The following is a 7341-nucleotide window of genomic DNA, read 5'->3' as shown; positions in this document are numbered from 1 at the left end:
CTGCCAGGGTCATGCTGCAAGGGGGGGTGGGGGGACCTGGCCAGAGCCCAGGCTGAGGCCCTGCTTCCTGCCAAGGCAGGAGAGGCCAGTGGGCGCTGGGCGGGGAGTTCCTGTTTGTTGTTCCTGCTGGGCTGCTGTGAGGTGAGCCAAGGCAGGAAGGGCTCTCAGCCAGCACGCGGTGACTATGCAGTTCCTCACCCAGGCCCTGAAACCAGGGGCCTCAGGGCTCAGAAGGAAAAGGCCTCAGACAAGAGTCTCCTGTGAGTGGAGAGCCCAAGGTGATCCAGGAGGCCACGGTTCTGGAACTGGACCTGTGGGGATGGCGGCAGGGCTCTGGCACATTCTCTAGTGGCAGCAGCAATACTGTCATCCTTCTACCCATCTTGAACCTGAAGTATCACCTCTTTCTCACTCTTCCTTTTTTTTTTTTTTTTTTTTTGGTTGTGCTGTGCAGCTTATGGGGTCTTGGTTTCCTGACCATGGATTGAACCCGTGCCCCCTTCTGTGGAGGTACAGAGTCCTAACCACTGCCCCGCCAGGGAAGTCCCTCACCCCTCTTCTTCTGTCTCCTGGGTCCTTTCTCGGGCTGATGTGAGTTCGGAAACAACAGAGCTGAGCTAGCTTCAGAACAAGAATGGGAGGTGACCATGGCTGTGAGAAAAGGCTTGGACCCTGGGTCCTGACCCTGAAATCTGGATGTTGCCCAAGGGGTCCTTCCTCTCCTCCTTACCCCTCCAACCCTGAGCCCTTAAGTGGGCTGCCCAGGAATGAGCAGGCTTCTGCCACCCACCTGGGTGGGGCAGACCTATCACCACCCAGCCCCACCCAGGGAACCAAGGTCCTCTTGTTTACTGCTGTTTACTGGAACAGCTTGTTTTGATCTAGAAAAATCTGCTGACGCACTGGCTGCCCTGCCCTCCCCCTCTGTCAGGGTGGAAGTATTTTTAGCCCCATTTGCAGAGGAAGAGGCAGAACCCAAGCCCCACATTTATCCACCTTACTGTGAGTACTGCCTTGGCCCCTTCAGGCAGGACAGAGAGGTCCCTGTGTGGTTTTCTACCCTCATCTCTCCTCAAACACATTCCATCTCCAAAGAACTCTGAGGCCAGGAGAAACTGAAACCGGGACCCGCTGAAACCGTGCCATTTTGTCCTTGAAAATGGAGTCGGGCCCCTCCAGACACAAGGGCACAAAGCAGGGCCTTAGTTCCTTTTGTGCTGGGACTCCTAAGCTTTGTAGTATCCTAATGCTTTGTGTGTTGCTAATTCCACTCACTCCTGCTCTAAATCTAAGATAGTTTGCTTCTGGAATTCGGGAATAATATGTGTGAATGAGGAAGGTTATTAGACCAGGTAGAGAACAGCAAGCTGAGGCATCAAGTTGGGCCTGGGAAGCTGACACACAGCAATGACCAGCTCCTCTCAGGTGCCGCCGTGTAGATAAATAAAGGGCTGAGCCCACAGTCTGGCACAGTGACACAGCACAGAAGGCACTTGCTTGATATTACACACACCTCCCGGCCTTTCTAGAACACTCTGACAAGCAATTCCCTCTTTCCACACTGTTCTTTCAGGCCAAGTCTTCCCAACCCACCCCTAGCAATGTTGCCAGTACAAGACGGATGAGGCAGATCTTGGGGAAAAGTGAGCTGCCAGAATCTTTCCCTGGCAGGAGAGGGCAGCTGAGCAGCCCTGTGAACAATCCTGGGCTTGCCACGTACTCGACGTTCTGTGACAAGGGTCACAGGAGAGTCACCAGTTTTCCAAGGACTCAGGGAAGGTGCCCCAGCTGGGCCTGGCCCCGCCTGCAGATGCCATCTCGTAGAGGCAGGGGAAAAAACCTGCCCCAGTTTCCCCCTTGCTGCCAAGGGAGCCTGTTGTCACAGGCGGGTTTGTTTGGGGTGTGGGTGGTTATCCTGGGAGGAGACAGGCCCTTCTCAGTTGTTCGGCACCACTGTCCTTCCAGCTGTGCGCAGGGGGCCAGGACTGAGAGGAGGCCCCGGGGGGGTCTGGGGCTGTGGCTCTTCCTCCCTCTGGTCCCACACTGGCAAGGGAGACGCCAACGACCCAGTTCAAAATGGGTCGCCTTGGTGGAGGGGACAAGAGCTCACCGGTTTGCTTTTGCCTCCGCTTTGGGAGACCCAGGTTGGGGGCCTGCTCCAAGTGGGCAGCCAGCGAACAGTGCCCCCAGCAGCCACCAGACGGGCTCCCTGAGGACCATCACAGGCTGTAAACTAACCTGGATAAACTAGTTTTTCCCCCCAAATCTCCTTTTTCCCCACCTCGCAATCCAAAAGGAAAGCGGGTTGAATATCTATACTCTTTTGGTCTTGTTGCCACCGTGCGATTACACGTGTTGTTTTGTGCACAAACAAGATCTTGCTTTCCACTACCTTGCATCTGCCTTTTCCCATTTAATACATAATGAATAATCATCAAGTATTCTTACCCAGCAGGGACTTTTCTGAGGAAATACTTCAAGCCTCCAAGCCCCTGGTAACAGAGAATAACAAAGCCACGACACACGCCCCTCAAGCTACCAAGCAGCAACGCGGTGGCTTAACTTTTTTTTTTTTTTTTTTTGGATGCGTTGGGTCTTGGTTGCTGCACACGGGCTTTCTCTAGTTGCGGCAAGCAGGGGCTACTCTGCGCTGCGGTGCGCAGGCTTCTCATTGCGGTGGCTTCTCTTGTTGCGGAACACAGGCCCTAGGCGCGTGGGCTTCAGTAGTTGTGGCACGTGGGCTCAGTAGTTGTGGTGCACGGGCTTAGTTGCTCCGCAGCATGTGGGATCTTCCCGGACCAGGGCTCGAACCCCTGTACCCCTGCACTGGCAGGCGGATTCTTAACCACTGCGCCACCAGGGAAGCCTTGAGCTTAACTTTTTAATGAACTTTTAAAATTAAAAATCACAGCAGGGTTTCTTAACCAGCGACACTAAGCACAGTTACGGGTGCGGCTCCCCGTAGGAGTGTCCCTGGATCCAGTCCCGCGGAGCTCGGGCCGCCCCACCCCCACCCCCCACCGCAACCGGCGCGCCTCAGCACTGACATCACAGGCGCTCACGAGGCCCAGCCGACGCCCGAGGAGTCACGCGCCTCCACCCCACCCCCACCCCGCCACGGGGAGTGATGCGCCCTCTGCAGAGATCCCTCCGCCGCCGCCTGGAATTTTCCAGACGCTCTGCCGGCCCTTCTTTCGGGCTGCTTCTGGGCGGGGTGACCTGAGGCGACCCCAGAAGTTTCCTTCGACTCGAGAGAACAGCCCCAGCCCGCCTCCGCCATCTAGCCCCCCCCCGCTCCAGGACCGGTATGCCTCCCCACCCCTGGCACCATCACCGGCCGAAAAGAGGACTTACCCCCCTCTCCCCGTTGGAATCCGCCTCCCCAAGTGACCTTGACATCTGTTGTCGATCTCAGGAAGCACTTGCTAAGGAGAGTGGGGGATAATTGGAGAATCCGAGAAGGTGGACACCCCGGAAGAACGGGAGCCGCCCCGAATCGTCTCCTTGGCCAGGGTCGGGGAGGGACTTTTTTTCCGGTGGCAGTGGAGGAGTCGTCCCGTTGAGCAATGCCCCGGGTAACGCGGCCCAGCCTATAAAAGCAAAGGTTGTGGCCCGTCCAGCAGGAGTTAGCGAAAGGGAGGGCCGGGGGCCTGGGCTTAGTTTTGGGGGAGGAGTTGGCCAGTTTAGGGTCTCAGGGGACAGGTGGGGGAGATGGCAGGGTTAGATGGGACTGGGGGGGTAGGGGTGCCAGGAGAAGGAGGGGTGCCAGGAGAAGGAAGGTTAAAGGGGAGACTAGATGTTGGGGGAACTGTGCTGGGAAGAGCTGCGTCGGAAGTGCCGACAGTAACCCGGGGGAAGGGCAACACCCCAGGCCTGGCTGTCGCAGCTGCCTGCTGGTGAAGGGGAGCCTGACCTCTAGAAGGGCGCCGCTCCTTTGTAGGCTGAGCGGCCCCCAGTGCCCTGGTTTGTATGGAAGGAGGAAGGCAGAGAGACAGGAGGAGGAGGCTGATGGTCTCGCGGCCCTTGCTGGAGGCACACTTGGGCAGTCGACGCCCTGAAAATGAGCAGGAAGGAAGGCAGTGGGGTACAGGGACGCAGATGGGCAGGGAGGGCAGAACTTGAACTTGTCAATACCAGCAGCCCCCTTTTTTTCCAGACAGAGGGTTGTGAACCCGCCTGGGGATGAGGCCTGGTGTTGTGGAAACTGAACTTAGCTTCGCGGGGCTGACAGTTCTGGCCCAGGGCGGTATGTAATTCTGGCTCGGCCTGGGACATGGTCCAGCCAGACCCAGCTGGGTGGAACCCAGGTCTGGGTGTGAGGGTGGTCTAGGGAGTGATGGAGGTCAGGTGCCATCCTGAGCGGTTACTGGTATGGCGCCTCGTGTATCTGACAGGCGGGAGCTGTAGGCAGACAAAATTGACGCCCACTTTATTTTCCAGGTGGCAGTGCACCCCTTTGGACTTTTCCTCTAGGTTCCATGCTTACCTCTTCTGTGACCTCACTCTGCCCCTCCTCCTCCCTCTAACTCTCTCGAGGTTACCCCTTCACTTAAAACGTTGCTTCTGGTAATCTGGTAAGCCGGGAAAGTTGCTGGAGTCCCTGCCGGAGTCGGTGTTGTCGGTAATCGTGAAGGAGGAGAGGCGTCCCCAGCGGAGACTCTGGGTGGGCGGGTTGGTCTTGCTTGCCGGTGGAGAGGGTGGGGATTGAAGGTGCACCCTTGGGTGGACCCACAGCGATGGTACTAGCTGAACGCTACAAAAATGCTTCATAGACCGCGGTTTGTTACTGTAGTGTTCATCATGACGAGCTGACGGCACCAGGAGAATGGAGCCCCTGGCCAGTGTGCGTCGTAGCAGTGCAGGAGGGGCGACCCTGGAGGAGGAGAGAGCCCGCCTAAATTGATGTCTGCAGATTGAATTTCCAGAGGCTTAGGAGGAGGAGGAGTTCTCCAATGTCCTGTTTCCAGGCCTTGCTCAGGAATCCCTGTATTCATTCAGGAGACCATCCTTTAAGGTTTTCAGATGAGCTTGTGAGGGGGCAATCTTTAAAAGTCCAAAGCAGATGCATCCGGGGCCTTCAGCAGATGTGTTGCTTTGAGTGTGTGATCCAGGAGCAGCGATCTCTGGGCACATGGATGCCAGCAGGCACCTCTCCTGTTCTGGGGTGGAGGTTTTCAGATGCTGCATCTTCTAAATTCAGCTTCCTGTTGTACTAGTTTTGTGCTACGAACCTTGCTTCCAGAGGACTCTTAAGCTGTAGAACATTTTAACGCGATGCCACAACACAGAGTGCTGCCTTGTAGATGGAGCTTGCAGATGGATCCCAGTGACCCTCTCATCTACCCGCCTGCCTTCCTGTGCATTGGTCGGAGGAATTCTTAGTGTGATGATAATCTGTGTGTTGGGAAAGTGTTCAAGATTGAAATGAATGCCTTAGGCAAATACTTAAGTGAGCCAACTGGCAAATTGAGGGGGTCATTGTACTGTGCTGGAGGTACGAGTTGGTCATGCCCAAATTGTGATAGAAATGGCTGGTCTAGTTTGGGCATTCCTACTAAGAAGGGAGTGGTCAGGGTACCCATAGTGATCTTTGACTCATCTTGCTCTATGTACTTTTTAACTTCAATTTTACTTGATTAGATTTCAGAGTAATCTTAGTGTTTAAATGGGAGGACCCTGAGGTGAGGGGTGGTGGGGAGGGAAAAGCCTGCCACAGGTGCTGGGAGGGGTGGGCGTGAAGAAAGGGAGAAGGGGGGGAGGGCTGTGGTTAGGTGTGGGTTGTAGTAGAGGGTGGGAGTGGTAGGGGGGAATGTGGGTTGAAGGGAATTCTCTGGAGAAAAGATCAGTAGGCAGAGCTTTGGGGAATTATAGAGCTCATGGGCGAAGAAAATACTAGTTAATAGTAAATTGTTAATGCTAGTTAAATTGTTGCTTGGAAGCACAAAAAAAAGTTGCTTGGAAACTTTCTAAAATGCTTAGAACTCTGCTAAGTGCAGGAGAAAAAGCAAAATTGTTTTGCTTTGCTGCAAGATGGGGAAGACTGAAAAGGTAACTGAAGACCTGGTCATTGGTGATTTGAAAGATTGGTGTCAGGAACTTGCATCAGCAGGTTAACATCCTTCACTGCTTTCAAGCTTAAGTGGTTTATCTGGAGGTGTGTGGTATTTGGGAGAGGTCTTCGAAAAGACTTCAGATACCCATATTGTGGGCTTTTAAAGTAAGCTTGAGATTTTGGAGTGCACTTAAGATGGTGAGATGTACTCTTCTGGGTTTGCAACATTTTTATTCACTGAGGTTTTGCAGTTGAAAACTTGAGCAAAGTGAAAATGCAATGAATTCTAAAGGAATTTTGTGTTACTTTCTGCCTTATAAGCACATCTCTTTTTTTCTTTGTGATGAGTATTAGAAACAGCAAGAGTTTTTAGTTTTCGTCGTCATTGTAACAAGGAGAACTTAATGACTTTTTGTGATCACTGTAAAATTACTGTAATATTTGGTAGCAAACAATCCATGTAGGCTTGCTAAGGTTACAGTTAGTAATCCACTGTATCTTTAGTTTGAATGTTTGTGTTTTTTAAGTGATAACCGTACTAGAGGGGAAACTATCAACCAAAATCAGTTTGGGAAATAAGCAAAACTGGGGATGGGGAGGTGCTTTATTACTAGATTATGGTCTGTGAAAATTCAGGGAAAGATCTGAATCCTTTGTGATAAAGTAATACCAGTGGCTTTTTTATCATGTTCCTCTTCCCATTGAATTTCACTTTGAAAATTTTAAATCCCCAATATTTATGACACTTGGGATCTTTCTGGGTTCTCTTTTTAATGTTTAAAAATATGTTGACATGATAGTTCAGTTCTTAACCCGTGATTTGGGCATGATACAGTAACTGTCATTGGAATTTAAAGAATACTAGTCATGCATGTATGGGGAAATGTGTTCCAGTAAGCTGTTGTGAAATTGAAACTGTAAAAGTAGGAGGAAAAAGTACTTTTATGTTGCTCTGTATGGGAAGAACCAGTCTTGTTACACCATGTATGTGACTACTAATCGTTTTTCTTCCCCTTTACAGCATGAATAAAGGTTTGAGTTCTAAACTCATTAGAATTGTTTGTATTGCTATGTTATATTTTTTCAACCCTGATCTTGTCTGTCTATCAAGTTGCCTTCATAAAGAGACTGTGGAGTTAGGTGCCCACCAGCAAGCTGCCTGTGTGGGGCTCACGGCCCTGCCAAGAGTGGGCACCGCTGATCTTGTCTGTGTATCAAGTTGCCTTCATAATGAAGTTGAATGTACCTTCATATTGTAGATTTAGGCCTAGATTCACTAAAGTAGCTCC

General features: G+C 52.0%; 1 long non-coding RNA gene across 1 annotated transcript; it reads left to right on the top strand.

The window, feature by feature from the left end:
* The first annotated feature begins 3147 nt into the window (after window positions 1-3147).
* Window positions 3148-7102, top strand: LOC114236357 (uncharacterized). The gene is made up of 2 exons (XR_003622327.2): window positions 3148-3305; window positions 3416-7102. It is a non-coding gene; the product is annotated as an uncharacterized LOC114236357 (long non-coding RNA).
* Window positions 7103-7341: the final 239 nt, after the last annotated feature.

Source organism: Balaenoptera acutorostrata, chromosome 9 (genome assembly GCF_949987535.1).
Source record: "Balaenoptera acutorostrata chromosome 9, mBalAcu1.1, whole genome shotgun sequence".
Classification (NCBI taxonomy): Eukaryota; Metazoa; Chordata; class Mammalia; order Artiodactyla; family Balaenopteridae; genus Balaenoptera; species Balaenoptera acutorostrata.
This window is presented reverse-complemented; position numbering and strand designations above follow the sequence as displayed.